The sequence below is a fragment of the Arachis hypogaea genome, chromosome 20 (assembly GCF_003086295.3).
Source record: "Arachis hypogaea cultivar Tifrunner chromosome 20, arahy.Tifrunner.gnm2.J5K5, whole genome shotgun sequence".
Lineage (NCBI taxonomy): Eukaryota > Viridiplantae > Streptophyta > Magnoliopsida > Fabales > Fabaceae > Arachis > Arachis hypogaea.
Window position 1 is genome coordinate 26,795,640 of NC_092055.1, and position 25,108 is coordinate 26,820,747.

The 25,108-nt window shown below is 37.1% G+C and overlaps 1 non-coding gene across 1 annotated transcript; it reads right to left on the reverse strand.

Annotated features, from left to right (window-relative positions):
- Positions 1–820: 820 nt before the first annotated feature.
- Positions 821–926, reverse strand: LOC112787765 (small nucleolar RNA R71). The gene has a single exon (XR_003195158.1). It is a non-coding gene; the product is annotated as a small nucleolar RNA R71 (small nucleolar RNA).
- Positions 927–25,108: the final 24,182 nt, after the last annotated feature.

The following is a 25,108-nucleotide window of genomic DNA, read 5'->3' on the forward strand; positions in this document are numbered from 1 at the left end:
TCTTTCCTTAGGAGTTGGCTAGGACTTGGGAATCTAACTAATTAGTTCACTTGACTTTCCCTTGCTTTCGTAAAGATTAACTAAGTGGGATTAACTTCAATTCTCATAGGAAGTAACTAGGATAGGACTTCTGAATTTTCATACCTTGCCAAGAGTTTATTTTATATTTATTTATTTATTTTATTTGTCATTTAAATTACTTGTTCCTTACTTTCAAAACCCCCAATTTACAAAACTCATAACCAATAATAAGAACATACCTCCCTGCAGTTCCTTGAGAAGACGACCCGAGGTTTAAATACTTCGGTTATCAATTTTAAAAGGGGTTTGTTACTTGTGACAACCAAACGTTTGTACGAAAGGATTTTCTGTTGGTTTAGAAGCTATACTTACAACGCGATCATATTTTTATATTTCTTTACCGATAGAAAAACCGATCGTCAAGAACCCAGAAGAGTGCTTGGCTCATACACTGCTCCCAATCCAGATATTTATGGAAAAAGCATTGTGGTGCCTTTTATAGCTGCAAACAATTTTGAATTGAAGCCTCATCTTGTCACTCTTGTGCAACAAAATTGCCAGTATCATGGACTTCCTCATGAAGATCCAAATCAATTTATCTCCAATTTTCTACAGATTTGTGATACTGTGAAGACCAATGGAGTGAATCCTGAGGTGTATAAACTCATGCTCTTCCCATTTGTTGTGAGGGATAGAGCAAAGCTATGGTTAGATTCTCAACCCAAGGAGAGTTTGGATACTTGGGACAACGTAGTCACTGGATTTCTGACTAGATTTTTTCCACCCCAAAAGCTGACTAAGCTGAGGGTGGAAGTTCAGACTTTCAGACAGAAAGAGGGTGAGAACCTTTATGAAGCTTGGGAAAGATTCAAGCTACTGACTAGACAATGCCCTCCGGACATGTTCTCTAAGTGGACTAAGCTGGATATCTTTTATGAAGGCTTAGGCGAAATGTCCAAGATGAGTTTAGATCATTTTGCAGGTGGTTTATTACACATGAAGAAGATGCCAGAGGAGACTACTGAGCTCATTGAGTTGGTTGCTAACAACCAATTTTTATACGCTTCTAATAGGAATCCTGTGAACTCTGAGACCCCTCAGAAGAGAGGCATTTTGGAAGTGGAATCTGTTGATGCTCTTCTTGCTCAGAACAAACTTTTGTCTCAGCAAATAAATTTAATTACTCAACGGTTGAGTGGAATGCAAGTTTCAGCTGTCAACACCCAGAATACATCTCAAGAGGTCTCTTATGACATGACAGGTAATTTTATGCAAAATGAGAATTATGATTATGCTCAATCTTCTTCTGAACAGGTCAATTACATAGAGAGTGCTCCTAGACACCCCAACAATGATCCATACTCAAAGACCTAAAATCAGTGGTAGAGAAATCACCCAAATTTTGGTTGGAGAGACCAACCTCAGAGACCACAGAATTTTAATAATAATTCTCAGGGCAATTTTCAACAGAATTTTAATAACCACCAGCTTCAGTCATCTCAGCAAGCAACTCCTCAGTCTCAGAATACTACTAATTTGGAAGCACTAATGGTGAGTTTTATACATGAAACCAAAATATCAATCAAGAACTTGGAGATTCAGATGGGTCAATTAGCCACAAAAGTTAATGAAATTGATCAGAGGACTGCAAATAGCCTTCCGGGTAACACAATTCCAAATCCAAGGGAGGAGTGTAAGGCTATCACCTTGATAAGTGGACAAGTGGCAGGTATGAAAGTACAAGTTAATGAGGAGTAAGTTGAAAAAGAAGCTCCAGAGGAGAAGAAAGAGGAGGTGAAACACGTCCCTCCAAAGCGTGCAGATAACCCATTCCCATACTCTCTTGACACTTATCCTACATTGCCTAAGGTGCCTGAGTACAAGCCTAAAATGCCATATCCTCAGAGACTTCAAAAGGAGACCAAGGACAAGCAGTTTTCAAAGTTCTTGAAAGTCTTCAGAAAGTTGCAAATTAATATTCCTTTTGCTGAGGTTTTGGAGCAAATGCCTCTCTATGTCAAGTTCATGAAGGAGCTGTTGTCAAAGAAGAAACCTTTAAAGGGAGATGAGACAGTGGTCCTGACTAAGAAATGTAGTGACATCATTCAGAATAACTTGCCAAAGAAGATGCCAGATCCAGGGAGCTTTCAAATTCCATGTACCATTGGGAGCATCACTTTTGAGAAAGTGTTATGTGATTTGGGAGCAAGCATCAATTTAATGCCCTTATCTGTGATGAAGAAGTTGCAAATCCAAAAGGCACAACCCACAAGGATATCATTACAGATGGCAGACAAATCTATAAAGTCTGCATATGGATTAGTAGAGAATATCTTGGTCAAAGTGGGTAAGTTCTTCCTTCTAGCAGATTTTGTGATTCTTGACACGCGGGAGGATGAGAATGCCTCTATTATTCTAGGAAGGCCATTCCTAGCCAATGGGAGAGCTCTAATTGATGTAGAAGTGGGTGAATTAGTGCTTAGAGTGCATAATGAGCAACTGGTCTTTCATGTCTTCAAAGATATACATTCAGCAGGTGAAGAAGAGAAGTGCATGCAGACTGAGCTTATTAATCCAAACCTTCAAGAACCCCCTAATAATGCACAGTAGAATCTGCAGCTCAAACCCCATTTGGTAACAATCAATAAAATTTCTCCTGATATCAAACCTAAGTTTGGTGTCGAGAATGTCTCATCCACCAAGGCGGAGGTTCCCAAAAAGAAGAAAGTACCCAAGGGATGGAGAAACAAAAAAATTCCCACTGAAGACTTCTCCCCAGGAATGAAGGTGGTGTTGACTAGCAATCCAGTGTTGACTTATACAGTAAACAGAATCCTCTCTCTGGAGCATATTGAGCTACTTTATGGGGACACAGGGAGAAGATTCACAGTGAGGGGTGAAGAGCTGAGCCCCTATAATCCTCCTCCTTAGAGGAGCTGACCGTCAAGCTAGTGACGGTAAAGAAGCGCTTGTCGGGAGGCAACCCGATATTTTCGTATCCTTAGTTTATTTTCTGTTGCGTTGGTTTTATTATTTATTTGATTTTTTTATTGAGTTTTACTATTTTTCCTTTGTTTTATGTGTGTTTTGATCAGGCAAAAATTTTAAAACAGGAATCGGACACTTAGAAAAATTTTTGCCCACTCTAGAGAAGGTTGATTCGGTCAGGTTGACGCCGAACTTAGAATTTCCAAGTTCAGCACCGAATATTGCGTGTAAAAGAGGAATTGGTCTCTGCCAGGTCCATGCTAAACTTGGAAAATCCCAAATTCAACGTGGTGAACGACGTAAATGGCGTGCAGAATAGAGCTTTTATTCTGGAAGGCCCACGTAGAACTTGGAAATTTCCAAGTTCAACATGAGGAACGAGGCACAAGGACGCAAATTGAGAAGAATTCCACGCCGATCTTCCATCCATCTACGTTTGGCACCAGCTTCTACGTACGGAGCCATATCAATCACAATCAGAAAATTTCACAACCAAATCCCTTTTCACTTGGTCCCTGGTGCACGAAATCACAATCACACTTTTGTAATCCCGCACAACTAACCAGCAAGTGCACTGGGTCGTCCAAGTAATACCTTACGTGAGTAAGGGTCGATCCCACGGAGATTGTCGGCTTGAAGCAAGCTATGGTTATCTTGTAACTCTTAGTCAGGATATCAATAACTCTGAGATTTAATTGTAAAAAGTAAAAGAACATGAAATAAATACTTATTTTGCAGTAATGGAGAACAGGTTGAGGTTTTGGAGATGCTCCATCTTCTGAATCTCTGCTTTCCTACTGTCTTCTTCTTTAAGCACGCAAGGCTCCTTCCATGGCAAGCTGTATGTTGGGTTTCACCGTTGTCAATGGCTACCTCCCATCCTCTCAGTGAAAATGTTCAACGCGCTCTGTCACAGCACAGCTAATCATCTGTCGGTTCTCGATCATGTCAGAATAGAATCCAGTGATTCTTTTGCGTCTGTCACTAACGCCCAACACTCGCGAGTTTGAAGCTCGTCACAGTCATTCAATCCTTGAATCCTACTCAGAATACCACAGACAAGGTTTAGACCTTCCGGATTCTCAAGAATGGCCGCCAATGGATTCTAGCTTATACCACGAAGATTCTGATTAAGGAATCCAAGAGATACACACTCAATCAAAGGTAGAACGGAGGTGGTTGTCAGGCACACGTTCATAGGTGAGAATGGTGATGATTGTCACGGATCATCACATTCATCAGGTTGAAGAACAAGTGGTATCTTGGAATAGAACAAGCATGATTGAATGGGAAAAACAGTAGTAATTGCATTAATCCATCAAGACACAGCAGAGCTCCTCACCCCCAACCATGGGGTTTAGAGACTCATGCCGTAGAAGATACAAAATGAAATGTGTAATGTGTCATGAGGTAAAGATACAATAGCAAAAAGGTCTTATTTATAGAGAACTAGTAGCCTAGGGTTTACAGAAATGAGTAAATGACGTAAATATCCACTTCCGGGCCCACTTGATGTGTGCTTGGGCTGAGCATTGAAGCATTTTCGTGTAGAGACTTCTCTTGGAGTTAAACGCCAGCTTTTGTGCCAGTTTGGGCGTTTAACTCCCACTTTTGTGCCAGTTCCGGCGTTTAACGCCGGGAATTCTGATGCTGACTTTGAACGCCGGTTTGGGCCATCAAATCTTGGGCAAAGTATGGACTATTATATATTGCTGGAAAGGCCAGGATGTCTACTTTCCAACGCAATTGAGAGCGTGCCAATTGGGCTTCTGTAGCTCCAGAAAATTCACTTTGAGTGAAGGGAGATCAGAATCCAACAGCATCTGCAGTCCTTTTTCAGCCTCTGAATCAGATTTTTGCTCAGGTCCCTCAATTTCAGCCAGAAAATACCTGAAATCACAGAAAAACACACAAACTCATAGTAAAGCCCAGAAGAGTGATTTTATTTAAAAACTAATAAAAACATAATAAAAACTAACAAAAATATACTAGAAACATACCAAAAACAATGCCAAAAAGCGTATAAATTATCCGCTCATCACAACACCAAACTTAAATTGTTGCTTGTCCCCAAGCAACTGAAAATTAAATAGGATAAAAAGAAGAGAATATACAATGAATTCCAAAAAACATCTATGAAGATCAGTATTAATTAGATGAGCGGGGCTTTTAGCTTTTTGCTTCTGAACAGTTTTGGCATCTCACTTTATTCCTTGAAGTTCAGAATGATTGGCATCTATAGGAACTCAGAATCCAGATAGTGTTATTGATTCTCCTAGTTAAGTATGTTGATTCTTGAACACAGCTACTTTATGAGTCTTGGCCATGGCCCTAAGCACTTTGTTTTCCAGTATTACCACCGGATACATAAATGCCACAGACACATAACTGGGTGAACCTTTTCAGATTGTGACTCAGCTTTGCTAGAGTCCCCAATTAGAGGTGTCCAGGGTTCTTAAGCACACTCTTCTTTTTGCTTTGGACCTCGACTTTAACCGCTCAGTCTCAAGTTTTCACTTGACACCTTCACGCCACAAGCACATGGTTAGAGACAGCTTGGTTTAGCCGCTTAGGCCAGGATTTTATTCCTGTGGGCCCTCCTATCCACTGATGCTCAAAGCCTTGGATCCTTTTTATCACCCTTGCCTTTTGGTTTAAAGGGTATTGGCTTTTTCTGCTTGCTTTTCTCTCTCTTTTTTTTTGCAAGCTTTTCACTGCTCTTTCTTGCTTCAAGAATCAATTTTATGATTTTTCAGATCATCAGATAACATTTCTCTTTTTCCTTTCATTCTTTCAAGAGCCAACAATTTTAACATTCATAAACAATCAAATTAAAAAATATGCACTGTTCAAGCATTCATTCAAAAAGACAATAGTATTGCCGCCACATCAAAATAATTAAACTGTTTTAAAATTTGAAATTCATGCACTTCTTTTTCTTTTTCAATTGAAAACATTTTTCATTTAAGAAAGGTGATGGATTCATTTTCATAGCTTTAAGGCATAGACACTAATGATCATGTAATAAAGACACAAACATAGATAAACATAAAGCATAATTTTCGAAAAATAGGAAAATAAAGAACAAGGAAGTTAAAGAACGGGTCCACCTTAGTGATGGCGGCTTATTCTTCCTCTTGAAGATCTTATGGAGTGCTTGAGCTCCTCAATGTCTCTTCCTTGCCTTTGTTGCTCCTCTCTCATGACTCTTTGATCTTCTCTAATTTCATGGAGGAGGATGGAATGCTCTTGGTGCTCCACCTTTAGTTGTCCCATGTTGGAACTTAATTCTCCTAGGGAGGTGTTGATTTGCTCCCAATAGTTTTGTGGAGGGAGATGCATCCCTTGAGGGGAATCTCTCCATCTCCCATGACTCAGAGGTGGAAGCTTTTGTCTTCCCTTTCCTCTTTCTAGAGGTTTCTCCGGCTTTTGGTGCCATAAATGGTTATGGAAAAACAAAAAGCTTTAGCTTTTACCACACCAAACTTAGAAGGTCGCTCGTCCTCGAGCAAAAGAAGAAAGAAAAGAGTAGAAGAAGAAGAAATAGAGGAGATGGAGTGGGCTTTGTGTTTCGACCAAGGAGGAGAAGTGGTGTTTAGGTTGTGTGAAAATGAAAGAGAGAGGGGTGTGTATGGTTCGGCCATTATGGGTGAGTTTTGGAGGGAAAGTGGTTTGAATTTGGATGTGAGTGGTGAAGAGAATGGTGGGATTTGATATGTGAGGGGTTTTTGAGGAAGAGGTATTGAGGTGATTGGTAAATGGGTGAAGAAGAGAGAGAGTGGTGGGGTAGGTGGGGATCCTGTGGGGTCCACAGATCCTGAGGTGTCAAGGATATCTCATCCCTGCACCAAGTGGCGTGCAAAACGCCCTCTGCTGCCAATCCTGGCGTTAAACGCCAGGTTGCTGCCCATTTCTGGCGTTTAACGCCAGCTTTTTGCCCTTTTCTGGCGTTAAACACCAGTCTGGTGCCCATTTCTGGCGTTAAACGCCCAGAATGGTGCCAGACTGGGCGTTTAACGCCCATTCTGCTGTCTTTACTGGCGTTTAAACGCCAGTAGGCTTCTCCTCCAGGGTGTGCTATTTTTCATTCTGTTTTTCAGTTTGTTTTTGCTTTTTCAATTATTTTTGTGACTTCACATGATCATCAACTTACAGAAAACATAAAATAACAATGGAAAATAGAAATTAACATAGATAAGTAAAATTGGGTTGCCTCCCAACAAGCGCTTCTTTAATGTCAGTAGCTTGACAGTGGGCTCTCATGGAGCCTCACAGATACTCAGAGCATGATGATGGCCTCTTAACACCAAACTTAGAGTTTGGTTGTGGCCTTCCAACACCAAACTTAGAGTTTGAATGTGGGGGTTTTATTTGACTCTGTATTGAGAGAAGCCTTTCTTGCTTCTTCCTTTTCCTGTCTGCAAACCATGGTGCTTCCTGAATGGCGAAGAGTTGCTCATCCGGAAAGGTTTCAGAGATCTAAGTAGGAGGGTAGGACACCCCTGCTACTGGTTCTATCCGGGACAGGTGATCAACTACCTGGTTCTCTGTCCCTTTTCTGTCTCTTATTTCTATATCAAACTCTTGCAGAAGCAACACCCATCTTATGAGCCTGGGTTTTGAATCCTGCTTTGTGAGTAGGTATTTAAGAGCAGCATGGTCAGTATACACAATCACTTTTGAACCTACTAAATAGGATCTAAACTTGTCAATGGCATAAACCACTGCAAGTAACTCTTTTTCTATGGTTGTGTAATTCTTCTGTGCATCATTTAAAACACGGCTAGCATAGTAAATGACGTGCAAAAGCTTGTTATGCCTCTGTCCCAATACTGCACCAATGGCATGGTCACTGGCATCACACATTAGTTCGAATGGTAATGTCCAGTCAGGTGCAGAGATGACTGGTACTGTGACCAGCTTGGCTTTCAGGGTCTCAAACGCCTGCAGACACTCTGTGTCAAATACAAATGGCGTGTCAGCAGCTAGCAGGTTGCTTAGAGGTCTTGCAATTTTTGAAAAATCCTTTATGAACCTTCTATAGAATCCTGCATGCCCCAGAAAGCTTCTGATTGCCTTAACATTGGCAGGTGGTGGTAATTTCTCAATTACCTCTACCTTGGCTTGATCCACCTCTATTCCCTTGCTTGAAATTTTGTGCCCAAGAACAATTCCTTCAGTCACCATAAAGTGACATTTTTCCCAGTTTAAGACCAGGTTAGTCTCTTGGCACCTTTTCAAGACAAGTGCTAGATGATCAAGACAGGAGCTGAATGAGTCTCCAAATACTGAAAAGTCATCCATGAAGACTTCCAGGAACTTCTCTACCATAGCAGAGAAAATAGAGAGCATGCACCTCTGAAAGGTTGCAGGTGCATTGCAGAGACCAAAAGGCATTCTTCTGTAAGCAAATACTCCAGATGGACATGTGAATGCTGTTTTCTCTTGGTCTTGAGGATCCACTACAATTTGGTTGTAGCCTGAATAGCCATCCAAAAAGCAGTAATATTCATGGCCTGCTAGTCTCTCTAGCATCTGGTCTATGAATGGTAAAGGGAAATGATCCTTTCTGGTGGCTGTATTGAGCCTTCTGTAGTCAATACACATACGCCACCCTGTAACTGTTCTTGTGGGAACCAGTTCATTCTTTTCATTATGAACCACTGTCATGCCTCCCTTCTTGGGGACAACATGGACATGGCTCACCCAGGGGCTATCAGAAATAGGATAAATAATCCCAGCCTCTAGTAACTTAGTGACCTCTTTTTGCACCACTTCCTTCATGGCTGGATTTAGCCGCCTCTGTGGTTGAACCACTGGCTTAGCATTATCCTCCAGTAGAATCTTGTGCATGCATCTTGCTGGGCTAATGCCCTTAAGGTCACTTATGGACCACCCAAGAGCTGTCTTGTGTGTCCTTAGCACTTGAATTAGTGCTTTCTCTTCCTATGGATTTAAAGCAGAGCTTATGATCACTGGAAAAGTGTCACCCTCTCCCAGAAATGCATATTTTAGGGATAGTGGTAGTGGTTTGAGCTCTGGTTTAGGAGGTTTCTCCTCTTCCTGAGGGATTTTCAGAGGTTCTTTTATTTCCTCTGATTCCTCCAGATCAGGCTGAACATCTTTAAAGATGTCCTCTAGCTCTGATTCAAGACTTTCAGTCATATTGACCTCTTCCACTAGGGAGTCAATAATATCAACGCTCATGCAGTCATTTGACGTGTCTAGATGCTGCATAGCTTTGACAACGTTTAACTTGAACTCATCCTCATTGACTCTCAGGGTCACTTCCCCTTTTTGGACATCAATGAGAGTTCGTCCAGTTGCTAGGAAAGGTCTTCCTAGAATCAGAGTCGCACTCTTGTGCTCCTCTATTTCCAGCACTACAAAGTCAGTGGGAAAGGCAAATGGCCCAACCTTGAGAATCATGTCCTCAATTATGCCTGATGGGTATTTAATGGAGCCATCAGCAAGTTGAAGACATATCCAGGTTGGTTTGACCTCTTCAGTCAAGCCAAGCTTTCTGATGGTGGATGCAGGTATTAGATTGATACTTGCTCCAAGGTCACATAGAGCTGTCTTAGTACAAGCACCCTCTATTGTGCATGGTATCATAAAGCTCCCTGGATCTTGAAGCTTCTCTGGTAAGCTTTTCAGAATGACTGCACTGCATTCTTCAGTGAGAAACACTTTTTCAGTTTCTCTCCAATCCTTCTTATGACTTAAGATCTCTTTCATGAACTTAGCATAAGAGGGTATTTGCTCAAGTGCCTCTGCAAATGGGATCTTTATCTCAAGAGTCCTGAGATAGTCTGCAAAGCGGGCAAATTGTTTATCCTGTTCCGCTTGGCAGAATTTTTGAGGATAAGGCATCTTGGCTCTATATTCTTCAACCTTATTTGCTGCAGGTTTATTCCCTACAGAAGTGGTTGGAGAAACCTTCTTAGAGGGGTTACTATTAGCACTTGCAGGTGTCTGATCCCTCATTGGCATTTGAACGCCAGGATTGGTTGCTGGATGGGCGTTTAACGCCAACTTTTCCCCCTTTTCTGGCGTTTGAATGCCAGAGTTATTCCTCTCTGGGCTCTTGATGTCCTCAGAGGGATTTTGGGCAGTGGTTTGGCCATCCTCTATCATTTGTTCCTTTCTTGACTTTTTTCTATTTTGAGCTGAGTCATTCAATGTCTTCCCGCTCCTTAGTTGGATAGCTTGGCATTCTTCTGTTATCTGTTTAGATAGCTGCTGTCTTGTCTGATTCAATTGTGATTCTATATTTTTGTTAGCAATTTTAGTTTCTTGGAGCATCTCTTTGAATTCGGCTAACTGTTTTGTCATCAGGAGTAATTGTTGATTAAGTTCAACAATCTGTTCTTGAGGATTAGGATCAGTAGTTACTGCCATGGCTTCTTCTTTTATAGAGGACTCACTGCTTGAGTATAGATGTTGATTTCTAGCAACCGTATCTATGAGCTCTTGAGCCTCTTCAATCGTTTTCCTCATGTGTATAGATCCACCTGCTGAGTGGTCTAGAGATATCTGAGCTTTTTCTGTAAGTCCATAGTAGAAGATGTCTAACTGTACCCACTCTGAAAATATTTCAGAGGGGCACTTCCTTAGCATACATCTGTACCTCTCCCAGGCATTATAAAGGGATTCATGATCCTCTTGTTTAAAGCCTTGGATGTCCAGCCTTAGCTGTGTCATCCTTTTTGGAGGGTAAAATTGATTCAGAAATTTGTCTGATAACTGTATCCATGTTTTTATGCTTGCTATGGGTTGGTTATTCAACCACCTCTTAGCTTGATCTTTTACAGCAAATGGAAACAGTAATAATTTGTAGACATCCTGATCCACCTCTTTATCACGTACTGTGTCAGCAATTTGTAAGAACTGTGCCAGAAACTCAGTAGGTTCTTCCTGTGGAAGACCAGAATACTGGCATTTTGCTGCACCATGATAATGAGTTGAGGATTTAGCTCAAAGCTGCTTGCTTTAATGGGGGGTATACAGATGCTACTCCCATATGCAGCTGTAATGGGGTTGGCATATGACCCCAGAGTCCTTCTGGACTTCTCATTCCCACTTAGGTCCATGATGGAGAAAGGGAGATGATGTTGATATTATTTTTTTGTTTTTATTTTATTTTAATTAAAAGTAACCGAAATTAATAAAATAAAATAAATGGAAAATAAAATTTTGAAAACTAAAAGAAAATAAAATCAAAGCAAATTGAAAACTAAATTAATTAATTGATTAAAAAGATTTTGAAAAGAGCAATCAAAAAGATATGATTGAAAATTATTTTGAAAAAGATTTGATTGAAAAGAGATGATTGAAGAAATTAAAAAGATTTGATTTTTTTTTTGAAAAAGATTTGAAAAAAATCAATTTTTTTTTTGAACTTAGAATTTTGACTTGACTAAAAAAATATGATTTTGAAAATCTTTGACTAAATTAATGCAAAATTTCGAAAATTATGAGTAAAAAAGGAAAGGATATTTTTTTTTATTTTTGAATTTTAATGAGGAAAGAGAAAAACAACAAAATGACACCAAACTTAGAAATTTTGAATCAATATAGAGAAAACAACCAAGAAAACTTTGAATGTCAAGATGAACACCAAGAACACTTTGAAGTTCAAGATGAACACCAAGAACAAATTTTCAAAAAAAAATTTTAAGTAAATAAAAGCACAAAAGACACCAAACTTGAAATTTTTAGAAAATCAAACACAAATTTTCGAAAAATTAAAGAAAAAACAAAGAAGACACCAAACTTAGAATTTTTAAAGATCAAGAAACACTAAGAACATGCAAATTCGAAAAAAAATTAAAAGAGGGTAAAAGCATGCAATTGACACCAAACTTAAAATATAAAACTAAACTCAAATAAAAGACTCTAAACCAACAAAAATAAAATATTCCTAATCTAAGCAACAAGATAAACTGTCAGTTGTCCAAACTCGAACAATCCCCGGCAACGGCGCCAAAAACTTGGTGCACGAAATCACAATCACACTTTTGTAATCCCGCACAACTAACCAGCAAGTGCACTGGGTCGTCCAAGTAATACCTTACGTGAGTAAGGGTCGATCCCACGGAGATTGTCGGCTTGAAGCAAGCTATGGTTATCTCGTAACTCTTAGTCAGGATATCAATAACTCTGAGATTTAATTGTAAAAAGTAAAAGAACATGAAATAAATACTTGTTTTGCAGTAATGGAGAACAGGTTGAGGTTTTGGAGATGCTTCATCTTCTGAATCTCTGCTTTCCTACTGTCTTCTTCTTCAAGCACGCAAGGCTCCTTCCATGGCAAGCTGTATGTTGGGTTTCACCGTTGTCAATGGCTACCTCCCGTCCTCTCAGTGAAAATGTTCAACGCGCTCTGTCACAGCACGGCTAATCATCTGTCGGTTCTCGATCATGTCGGAATAGAATCCAGTGATTCTTTTACGTCTGTCACTAACGCCCAACACTTGCGAGTTTGAAGCTCGTCACAGTCATTCAATCCTTGAATCCTACTCAGAATACTACAGACAAGGTTTAGACCTTCCGGATTCTCAAGAATGGCCGCCAATGGATTCTAGCTTATACCACGAAGATTCTGATTAAGGAATCCAATAGATACACACTCAATCGAAGGTAGAACGGAGGTGGTTGTCAGGCACACGTTCATAGGTGAGAATGGTAATGATTGTCACGGATCATCACATTCATCAGGTTGAAGAACAAGTGGTATCTTGGAATAGAACAAGCATGATTGAATGGGAAAAACAGTAGTAATTGCATTAATCCATCAAGACACAGCAGAGCTCCTCACCCCCAACCATGGGGTTTAGAGACTCATGCCGTAGAAGATACAAAATGAAACGTGTAATGTGTCATGAGGTAAAGATACAATAGCAAAAAGGTCTTATTTATAGAGAACTAGTAGCCTAGGGTTTACAGAAATGAGTAAATGACGTAAATATCCACTTCCGGGCCCACTTGATGTATGCTTGGGCTGAGCATTGAAGCATTTTCGTGTAAAGACTTTTCTTGGAGTTAAACTCCAGCTTTTGTGCCAGTTTGGGCGTTTAACTCCCACTTTTGTGCCAGTTCCGGCGTTTAACGCCGGGAATTCTAATGCTGACTTTGAACGCCGGTTTGGGCCATCAAATCTTAGGCAAAGTATGGACTATTATATATTGCTGGAAAGCCCAGGATGTCGACGTTTCAACGCAATTGAGAGCACGCCAATTGGGCTTCTGTAGCTCCAGAAAATTCACTTTGAGTGTAGGGAGATCAGAATCTAACAGCATCTGCAGTCCTTTTTCAGCCTCTGAATCAGATTTTTGCTCAGGTCCCTCAATTTCAGCCAGAAAATACCTGAAATCACAGAAAAACACACAAACTCGTAGTAAAGCCCAGAAGAGTGATTTTTATTTAAAAACTAATAAAAACATAATAAAAACTAACTAAAATATACTAGAAACATACTAAAAACAATGTCAAAAAGCATATAAATTATCCGCTCATCAGTCCCCACATCAATCCAAATACCCCTGATTCCCTTTCTTTTTTTTTCTTTCCTCATTTATTCCCATTACCCTCTTTGACCAACCCCTTCCCTCCTGATCCCCTTATATATATATATATATATATATCCATTCCCCCCTCTTATCTCTCTCTCTCTCTATATATATATATATATATATATATCAATAAATATATAAATAAAAAAATAAAATAAATCAATAAATAATTAAATAATTATATATATGTATATAAAAAAAATAAATAAGTTCTAAATTTTTATCTCTCTTGCCCTTTTATTATTTTCGACTTCTTTTGCATTAATATTTGTTTTTATTCCTCCATACATTCTTTTTGTGTCTCTCTATTTTCAGTTCTTCTTTGCTTGAGAACAAGCAAACTTTTAAGTTTGGTGTTGTCACTCGCTTTTGGATTTTTTGTTTATTTTAATGGCACCAAAGGAAGGCGAATCATCTTCACGGAGGAGCACGGCCTGAAGAATGAGACGACCACTAGGATAATTGAGGTGGCTCAGTTCCTTTTCATTTTCTGTCCTATTCTGCTATTTTTATGATTAAGTTCCTGTTTTCTGCTATTTTTGTTATTGCATGATCAGTTTTTATTTCAATTCCTAGGTTCTAGTTTAATTTACTATTTATTTGGTTATTTGATTTTTAGTCTAAAAAGGTGCCTCATGTATTGCTCACTGAGCTTGAAATCAAATGAAAAGAATGAAGAAAAAGATGTAATGCATGAGTAAGAAAGTTTATATTGAAGAGTAGTCTTATTTACTTGAATATAGTGGTGTTTTCTGTGATTCTGAAGGCATGACATGAACCATGAATATTTGAATTTGAATCAAAGAATGTTGATGTATAAGGTAAAGGAATTTAGAGAACTATTATGACTTCTCTGAAATTAGTGAAAACTTAATCCTTGAAGCAAAAGAAACAGCAAAAGAAGAATAAGAACAAGGTCCAAGGCTCTGAGCATCAATGACTAGGGAGGTCAGACATGATTAAAAGCCCAAAGAGTTGTTTCCCTAGTCATCTGCTTGTGGTGTTCTTGTGTCAAGTAAACCTTGAGATAGAACATTTAGAGTCGAGACCAATTGCATTTAGCAGAGTATGCCAAAGACTTTGAGCACCACTGTCTGGGAGTAGCTGTTAGAAAAATCAGAACTTAAAGAGAGTTCCCCAATTAAGTGCTTGTGGTGTTCTTCTGTCAATTAACCCCTGAGACAGAACATTTAAAGTCACGGCTAGACTCAAGATGCAAAGCACCAATTCATTGAGAAGTAAAGGATATCTGCTGTGTTCAAGGATTAAACGGAAGTGTAAAGATCAGAGAACTCATAATATGATCCGAATTCTGATTCTGAATGACAGTGACATTCCTCTGATTCAAAGGAGAGTGAGATACCAAGACTGTTCAGAATTACAATAGATAAACCCCACTTTAAGAAGAGACATGAGCATAACTGAATTCTAGATTCTCATGCAAATTCACATCTTGATCATGTACTAATTTTGGTTGCTTGAGGACAAGCAATAATTCAAGTTTGGTATTGTGATGAGTGAGCATCTTTTCTATCTTTTCCTAGGAAATTTGCACTTGAATTACTAAGTTTAATCAATATTTAATTACTTTTAGCCACTATGAATGCTACTTTGAGTTGTTTGCAATTTCTGTTTATTTCAGGTAGCATTCAGATGGATTTGGCAGAGTTTTGTAGCAAAAAAGGAAGAAAGCGAATGATGCTGTCAACCCCGACCTTCTTGCACTCAAACAAGAATAACTTGAGCTACAGAGATCCAATTGATGTGATTCTAGCGGCATTGGAAAGATAACTTTCAGATCTTTCCAACGATATATAACAGTATACCCTTTTCTTCCATTTCGTTTGGACATTTCCATGCCGAACTTGACAATGGTCAAGTTCAGCGCCAACATGAAAAATGCCAAGGGAATTTGCTCTGCCTCCTCCACGCTGAACTTGGCTCCTTCCAAGTTCAGTGCCAGCTTGAAGAAACCAAAGGAAGTTACACGCACCACTCCACGTTGAACTTGGAAATATCCAAGTTCAGCGTGGACTCAAGAAAAGCAAAGGAGTAGCCACTGCCTCCTCCACGTTGAACTTGGAAATTTCCAAGTTCAGCGTGGACCTTAATGAGCCCAATGGTCCCCACTCGTCCCAGGATGCATTACAAGTGAAGGCGTTGCAAATTTTGATTTAACTTTTATTATTAAAATTAGGAAAAGATATTATTTTAGTTTCAGGAAATATATTTTACATTAATTAGGATTAGATATAAAAGGGAAAAGAATCAGCCCTTCGGGCTCTTCTCTTCTCTTCGACCTCATTCCGCAATTTACAGTTTTTCAGAATCCTAGTTTTTTCTCTGAACCATGAGCAGCTAAAGCTCCACTATTAAGGTTAGGAGCTCTGTCTATTGTATGGATTGATAATATTACTTTTCTATTTTAATTCATGTACTGATTTATAATTCAAGAATTGTTTTTGTTCTTTTTCTTATGAATTTGGGTGGAACAGAAGTATGACCCTTGTTCTAATTGAGTTCTTGTATAACTTGGAAAAGCTCTTTACTTGAATAATAGCTTGAAAATAATTTCTCCTAAATTTCTAATTATCTGGACTTAACTGGATACGTGACATATAATCCTCTTATATTTGGGTAATTAGGATTTCTGTGGCATATAAACTAGAATTGAACTTCACCCTCTAATTGGAATTAAGTGACCAAGGAATTGGCGGTTGATGAATTTTAGAGGAGACTAAAAAGGTCTAAGGAATTAGGGTTTAGTCACATATAGTTTGCCATGAATTAAATCTTGCATGATTAAAATAGTTTGTAAGAAAAGTCAATCCAGAAAATAGATATCTCTGAAGCCTTAACTGTTTCTCCATATATTATTCACAACTTGTTTACTGCTTGCTTTCTAATATCCTGAATTTACTGGTAATGCTTTTGAACCTTCAAATACCATATTCTGTTTGCCTAACTAAGTAAATCACTTAACCATTTTTGCTTAGTCAATCAATCCTCATGAGATCGACACTCATTCACCTGAGGTACTACTTGGTACGATCCGGTGCACTTGCCGGTTAGTTTGTGGTTTAAATTTCGCACCAAGCGGGCCAACCGCTCTTTCAGGTGTGCGAGCTCCTCCTCTAGGTTAGATAGGCGGTCCACCGTAAGCACCGCAACTCCTCCGCATGGTCCCTGAAACGACCCGCAACCATGTAATTAAAGGCCCAAAGCTTCTTCCCACTCTCTTCAAGCAACCGCTCCAACATGATGAACGTGGCATCTTGCCAAGCCAACCACTGGACCGTCGAGTAGCGACCAGAGACCAAGAAATTCACCCCCGACGGTGTACTGTGCAAGTGGACTCCATAGGCGAAATAATCCTTGTCACGGACACGAACGACTGCGAGAGGAAAAAAGTCGGGAGGACCCACACCGAGTTTTAGGCAGGCCACGTAGAGCTTCTCCTCTAAGTCATCCATAACCATGAACTCCGATGTGTCCCATTCGAGGATGACATCTGCAAATCGACAAACAAGGCAACGAGTCACCAATTTACTAGACCGAACCGGAACAGAGGAAGTAAAAACCCAACCCAACAAGGACCAGGTACTTAGCCTACCTATGCTGCCGCGCTCGATATTCGCTGAGGTGACAACGAAGTCAAAAACCCCCGGCGCGTTTCCCTACATCTCGTTGGCCCACAGAGTCTGACGTTGATGCACCAGTGGGCGATTCTGTTTCCGGACCCATAGTGTGACACTTATTATAACGCTGTGTTAGCAAGAACATTCCCTCTTTTATAGATAAATCATGTCTCCTCGCCTCATAACCCCAATGGAATGCCACAACCGCGTTGGTGGACCCACATCTTATCCAAATGGACATGAAATTTATGTGATGGTAAGTCAGACCGTTCTTGTAACCATTTGCGACTACTTATTTAAAATTTGAAATAATTAAGTAATTATACTACACTAACGGCTCAACAGGCACAATTCAGTCGCTTTTCTATTACTTTTAAGAAATAAATTTTATATTTTTGTTAATATGTTATTCATTTTTTAAAATTTATTAGATAGGTATTTTTTATTTTAATACTGACGTTATCTTATTTATATCATATTTTATTGAAATTAAAATTACTACAAAAAAATCTTTAAAATACTAAATTATAAAAGCACACAATAAAGAGGTAATATAAAATAGTTATAGTTTAAAGTTGTAGGTAATATATAAGGTAAAATATTCGAAGGAATGGATTTTTATTCTCAACTATGCTGAAATATACAAAGAGTATTTTTATAATGACAATGCTTGTATTGTATTTCTTTAAAGCTCTGAATGCCGTCTATTAATTTCTAATATTTTTTATTTTATTTTTTAAATTAGTTATGACAAATTAACGATATAATGAAGATTTTGTCTATTAAAATTATGAAAATATTTTTAAAAATTAGTTTATTCAATGTACTTTATTTTGTTACTTATTTTTTGGTGTTTATGTTATAGTTCATACATTATTAAATTTTAATTTGATAAGTTTTTTTTTATCATCAAGGGTTTATTATCTAGTTACTGTAATTTAATTAAAATTTGTTTCTCATCACTAAATGATGTTATGTGTATCACGGTTATTGCCATTGGATAATATTTGTGTTTTGTAGCAGTATTTTTTTAGTTCGTACTTAAATTAGTTATTCAATAAAAATTTGTCCAATAACTCATAAAAATATATACACTGTTATTTATGTTTTTCATTAGAGGATTTTTAATTTAGTTGCCTATTGTCTTGTAATATTTAATATAGTATTTAAATATTTTTTAAGAAATTAAAACACATCTTGCCCTATTTAGTTATGTATATCTTAAATTTATTTATTTTTCAGCCCTATTTAATTTAAAATAAATTTTTTTTTGGTCGGTAATTTAAAATAAATTTAAACATTTATATTTGTAAACAAAATAAAAATATTTTTCATACATAATTCTAACGGATGAAAAATTATATCTTTAGTTTTATATTGAACATTCTTAATTATCTTTACTTTTATTATTTTTTCAAAATTATTAAGTTTATTTTGATTATGTCATTTCATCATATTATACACTATTTTTTTCTTTTATTATTTTTTTACATGTGTAACTATTATTGTCTCGCTTTCATTACTATGTTGTCTTGTTTTATTATTCTTCTTTTTGGGTTTCTTCTTCTGTTAACCCCCACCGCAAGTCCACAATCAATTACCACCATATCATATAAGCACTATCGTCTCTCTCAACGTTGTTTATCACTTTGATCTATATATTTCTGTTGAGTTAAATTTTGAGTTATCAAAGATTTGTTAAAAAAATTACTTTTTTGTTTGATTTAGACATTTATCTACATAACTATTATAAAAATATTTATTTTGTCATACTTACTCGTTAGAGTAATGAAATAAAAAATAATAAAATTTATTAATTTTTTACCTTCTTTAATATCAGAATAATTGAATTTAAATTATTTTAGCCATAATTCTAAAATCAATATGTTGCTACTATACGTAGCAATGAAGATAAAACTTTATAAATTATATTTAGCCTCCGCTATTCTTTTAGTATTTTTAATCTGATGCTTTTATTATTTCTTTTTCTTATCATTATTTATTTTTATATACATATGTTTGAGGCTAGTTTCTAACGCATATTAGTTCATAACTATTAGAGTCACAAGTGGATACTATTTTAAAAATGAATGTTAAAAAAAAAATATCGTAACACTTATGTAAATCATCTAAATTCTTATAGATATAATGAATGAATAAAATTAACTTTTTTTATTATGATTTTTTTTCACCACATTAAAGGTTATATGTTTTCTTTTATGATAAAAATTAAAAATTAAAGTTAAATGACAGTAATATTTTTTGGTTTAATTAAATCAAAACAACGTACCAAAAAAAAAGCATAAAAGAATTATGTCTTCCTCTCTCTGTATAGGTCCCTTTTCCTCTCCCTCTCCCCCTCTCTCTCTCTCCCTCTCTATTTCCTTCTCTCTCTCTCACTCCCTCTCCCTCCCCCTCTCCCTCTCCCCTTCTCTCACTCCCTGATCTCCATTTCCTTCTCTCTCTCTTTCTCTCTCTCTCACTCCCTCTCCCTCCCCCTCTCCCTCTCCCTCTTATCTCTCCCTTTTCTTCTCCCTCTCTATCTCGCTCTATCTCTCCCCCTCCCTCTCTATCTCTATCTCTCTCCCTCTATCTCTCTCTCCTTCTCCCTCTCTCTATCTATGTATCCATCTATCTATCGATGTATCACGTAGGTTCGTTACGACACTAATGTGACACTCGATACGGTAATTTCATAACTAATGTATGAGACAGAGCAAATTACTAAAGTGATCAGGGAAAAGTTCTTTCAAAGTGCACATAAAATTTATATGTATGGCCCAACTAGAAGATTGGTAGGATATTATTATTTACTAATATATCCATGGGCAAAACATATATTAACTATAATTGCAACTTAAGTAATTTTGCATAAAATGACTTTTGATTAAATTAGTCGTTATTACTTTTGATTTAAATAAATATTAGATATTAAATAACTATTTTATTTGAGATTCGGGGTTTAACTAGTGTCACACTCAAATAATTTTAAAATTGGATAAATTTAAAATATGATTGCTGTTTTGCTAGGTCACTTTTTATTCGACACATTCAATTTATGATAAATTTTTTCTGTGTAATCTAAAATTGTCAGACTCTAAAGTGAAAATTTAGTATCATTCTCATACTCTATTCAATGTCCACCGTAATTCTAATTAAAAAATTTTTTATCACACAGAATTTATTGGGTTGCACATAATACCTCTGGAGAAGGACAGAATAGAGAAATCTAACAGATGTTTTGCTGGATTATTTAATAAAAAAAGGGCAAAGTACGAACACAGCCAATTCTACTACATTTTGCAGACAATATGTGAGATCACACTATATTAATTGTGCAAAACTAAACTCCGGTGGATGTTGCCCACCCGAGCTTCCTAGCCTTTTAATACCGGGCTTTGTCACGGGGCAACCGGTGTTTCAGGACTGCAATCTCCTCTTCCATCTGGAACATACGCTCCGGTAAGCACAACCTCGACTCCCGCTGCAACTCAGCTACATGTTCCTTGTATCGGAGGGCAACCTGATAATTAAAGTCCCAAACCTTGGTTTCTGTCTCAATCAATAGTACCTCTATGGCAATGAATGCCGCATGTTGCCTTGCAACATATTCATCGGTAGAATACCCGCCGAATGCGCCAAAGTTTACCCCGGTCGGGGTGTTAAACACGTGGACTCCATAACCGTGGTAATCCTTGCCCCCCACACGAACCGGGGATAGAGAGAAAAAATCAGGCGGTCCCACTCCGACCTTGGCGCAGGCCGCCTTCAACTTCTCCTCCAAGTCCTCCACAATGACGAACTCGCTGGGGTCCCACTCGGGTGCAAAACCTACATCGCGAGAAAACGATGATATTGAAATGCAAAATTCAATGATGGGGAAGGTCGTTTACGAAAACCCTAATTCGAAAACCACGGCTGATAAACGGAGAGCGTACTCATATCGACCTCTTCGAGATCATCGTCGACGAGGCCATCTCCAACGCTCCATTCGCCTGCCCCCACCTCGGTTTCGGGGACCCGTTGCAGGATTCAGAGACAGGATCCATCTTGTGTAACGTTGAAGGCTCTTAGCGTTCCAATGGCTGCTGCTGGACCGATTGTGTGATTATTGTTTGTCAAAATGTTCCAATGTGGGTGTGATTGGTGGGACTCGTGCGGGTTATATATAAGTTGAGTAAAGTATCATTTTTGTCCCCAACGTTTGGGGTAAGTCTCAAAGTTGTCCCTAACGTTTCAATCGTCCTATTTAAGTCCCTAACATTTCAAAACTGACTCAATGTTGTCCTGCCGTTAAGGATCCGTTAACAGAAATGACAGCGGGACAAAATTGAGACAATTTTAAAACATTAGGGACTTAAATAGGACGAAAACGTTGGGGACAAAAATGATACATAAAAATAAATTTTAATTTTATCATTCAATAATGTCAATTTTTTACTATACATAGTATTCAATTATTTTTTAATCACATCTAAGTAAATTACACTTAATCATATTACTTTCATTTTAAATAAATTAATTTTTTTTATAATTTTACTCTTAAGGATTTTCAGTTATCATGAAATGTTTGTAGAATGACTAGTATATAAACTTGTAGAAAAGGAAAAAAATAATATATATACAATAAAATATAAATTATACCTTTTGTCTCTAATGTATCAAAATTCTTTAAAATTATAAAAAAATAAATTTATTTAAAATGAAAGTAATGTGATTAAGTGTAATTTATTTAAATGTAATTAAAAAATAATTGAATACTATGTACAGTAAAAAATTAATATTATTGAAAGATAAAATTAAATTAAAATTTATTTTTATGTATCATTTTTGTCCCTAACATTTTCGTTCTATTTAAGTCCCTAACGTTTCAAAATCGTCTCAATTTTATCCCGCCGTCAATTATGTTAACGGATCCCTAACTGCAGGATAACATTGAGTTAATTTTGAAATGTTAGGGACTTAAATAGGACGATTGAAACATTAGGGACAACTTTGGGACTTACCCCAAACGTTGGGGACAAAAACGATACTTTACTCTATATAAGTTCTATCTCCATCTCACCAAGTGGAACATCACACCCGTACAAGTGGGCTCCACGACGTTTGACTGATTGACAAAGCGATGGGAATCGGTGTCGCTCTCTCTGTCTATCGGTTGTCGAGCTCCAACTCAAGTTACGAGATGTGGCACCCAACTCATTCTGACGATTCATTGGAGGCATTGGAAGGAAAAGGAATTGAGTTCCTTCACATGGACCAAGGAGAGGAGCTCCTTCTCAGAGGACCTCTTGCATTCCAACAGAGCCTTGACACATGGCAAATAAATAAAAAAGATAAATTGATATATATATAACATATATATTAAAATAATATTTAAATTATATTAATTGGTTATATCTTTGTTTAATTAATGGTTAATAGTAATAAATTAAATGTTAAATAATTATTTATTATAATTATTTAAATAAATAATGAAATAAATTAAATCATACTTAATTTACTAATAATTATAATAATGAATTCTACCAAATAATTATATCATGATTTACTCAATAATTCACATTAATTACATAAATCAAAATTTATATATATAATTTTGCTAAATTAATATCAAATATTATTTAATATTGCTATATTAAATTCTAATTAATTAAATTTGTTTACATAAAAAAAACTTGGTTGAACACATATGTCAACCTCATAATATTTGTCGTCAACTATAGATTTTTTATTATATTATTCTTTACAGCAAGTAATTTTACAAATAAGTCTAAGTTCAAGTTATATACTGCGTATTATTGTTATATATGAAGTTATTAAATTTTTCTAATATCAATATTTTTACTAATAGTAAATTATTTTAAAATTTATAAATTTAAATAATGTTGTGGTAACAAAACAGTGGCTACATTAATTTTACTTAGGGTTGAACCGCTAGTTTACGTAGCTCACATGATGTGGAAGGCACTCTGATAAACCACAATTTTGTGATTTATATTGTGAAGAATTTGGGGGGTTTTTGTCAATATTTCTCACACTTATTCACAAGAAATGTATGGTTTTGTGTTCTCTTCCTAATACTGCTTCATGATGAAAAACATGCTTATTTTGCCTTAGAATTGCTGTATTTTTATCCTCTTTTATTGCCATTCGATGCCGTGATGTATTTGTTGAGTGATTTCAAAATTAATAGGGAAAGAATGGCCTAGAAGAGAGAAAGAAAGCATGCATAAGAGGAACGAACATGAAGATTTGGATTTTGGAAAACTCAGCATTGGCGCGCACGTGCACTCCACGCGCACGCGTGGATGAGGATAGCTGGAAATGGCGTGCAAGAATGGACGCATCCGCGCAGGCCAGAGAATTCCCACCGATGCGCACGCGCACGCACGCATGGCGCGCACGTGCGGAAAGCTGCACGTGACCTCATTAAAGGAAATCGTGCCTGGCGATATCTGAGGCTCATCAGGCCCAAATTCAAGCTGTTTCTGCATGGAAAAGACCCAAGGATGCTAGGGGAAAAGGGGGGATCAATCATTTTATACTTAGACATAATTTTTAGCTAGTTTTGGTTCTTGTTCTTCTAGAGAGAGAAACCCTTGTTCCTCTCTAGATCTAGTTTTAATTTGATCTTCCCTTGTTGAATTCTGAATTGGATCTTGTTAATTACTAGTTTTGATTGTTTAATTTGAATTCCTTAATATAATTTTGCTTAGATCTTGTGTTAGTTTTATGAATTCTTGTCAATTGTCATTTTATACCCATTTCATGAATGTTGTGAATCTTGACTTGTTGATGTTACATTGATGATTTCTATGATTAATTGTGTTGTTTGAGTGATTGTATGTTGATAATTATTAGTGGGTACTTGTTGATTTCAATTTAATTGCAATTTGAATATGTCTTTTGTTAATGCTTACATGTGTTTGATGAATTTTTTACCTTGATTATGGAGTAGTTCTCTTTACTCTTGGCCTAAGCTAAGGGAATTGGATAAACTTGAGTCATTGGGTCTAAAAGATTTGATGATTTGGGAACTCTTAGTGGTCAATTTGATAGCCATTGACACTAACTTACTACTAAGTCAATTAGTAGGTAGGTTAGACCTTATAGGTTGATGTTGACCAAACCATTTAATGTACTTCAAGTGTAGAAGTAGACTTAATGAGTTTGGTTCCTCATAATTGTCAAGATATGGTTATTAGACAAGGATAGTGACCTCAATTCCCATGCCTAGCCAAGAGTTGCTTTTATCATTCCTATTTGAAAATCCAAAATTCTTGATTGCTTTGTCTTAGTTATAGTTAGTTGTTTAGTTTGGTGTAGAATTACATTGGATGTTATCTCATTAGTTTAGAATTGCTCACATCTTGCTTAGTTAATTGAATTAGTTTCTTACATTCTAAGATTACTTATTTGTTAAGATTCCTAGTTTAAATTCTTGCTCATGACTTATAACCCCGGATTTCTAACCAATGTTGAAGCACATGTTTGCCCATTCCTTGTGAGACGACTCGAGGTTTAAATAGTTCGGTTATTTCTATTGGGGTTGAACTTGTGACAACCAAATCCCTTTCTAAATTTGATCCTCGGGGATTGTTGTTGGGTAGAGCTATACTACCAACGCGATTTCATTGAGAAAATCTATTCCGACGTAACCCCCGAGGCACCATCAAATTTTTGGCGCCGTTGCCGGGGAATGGTTGCAACATATGCCTTGATATTGGTTATGTGAATATGTGAATATTGTAGATAATTTACTTTCTTTTGATACTTAGCTTTAGTTTAAATTTCTTTTGTTTGTGTGCTATGACTCCCAAGTTTGATGACTCGGTCTCAACCGAATTCTAGCTTAGCCGAGTTTGACCTTGAGATTGAAAGAAC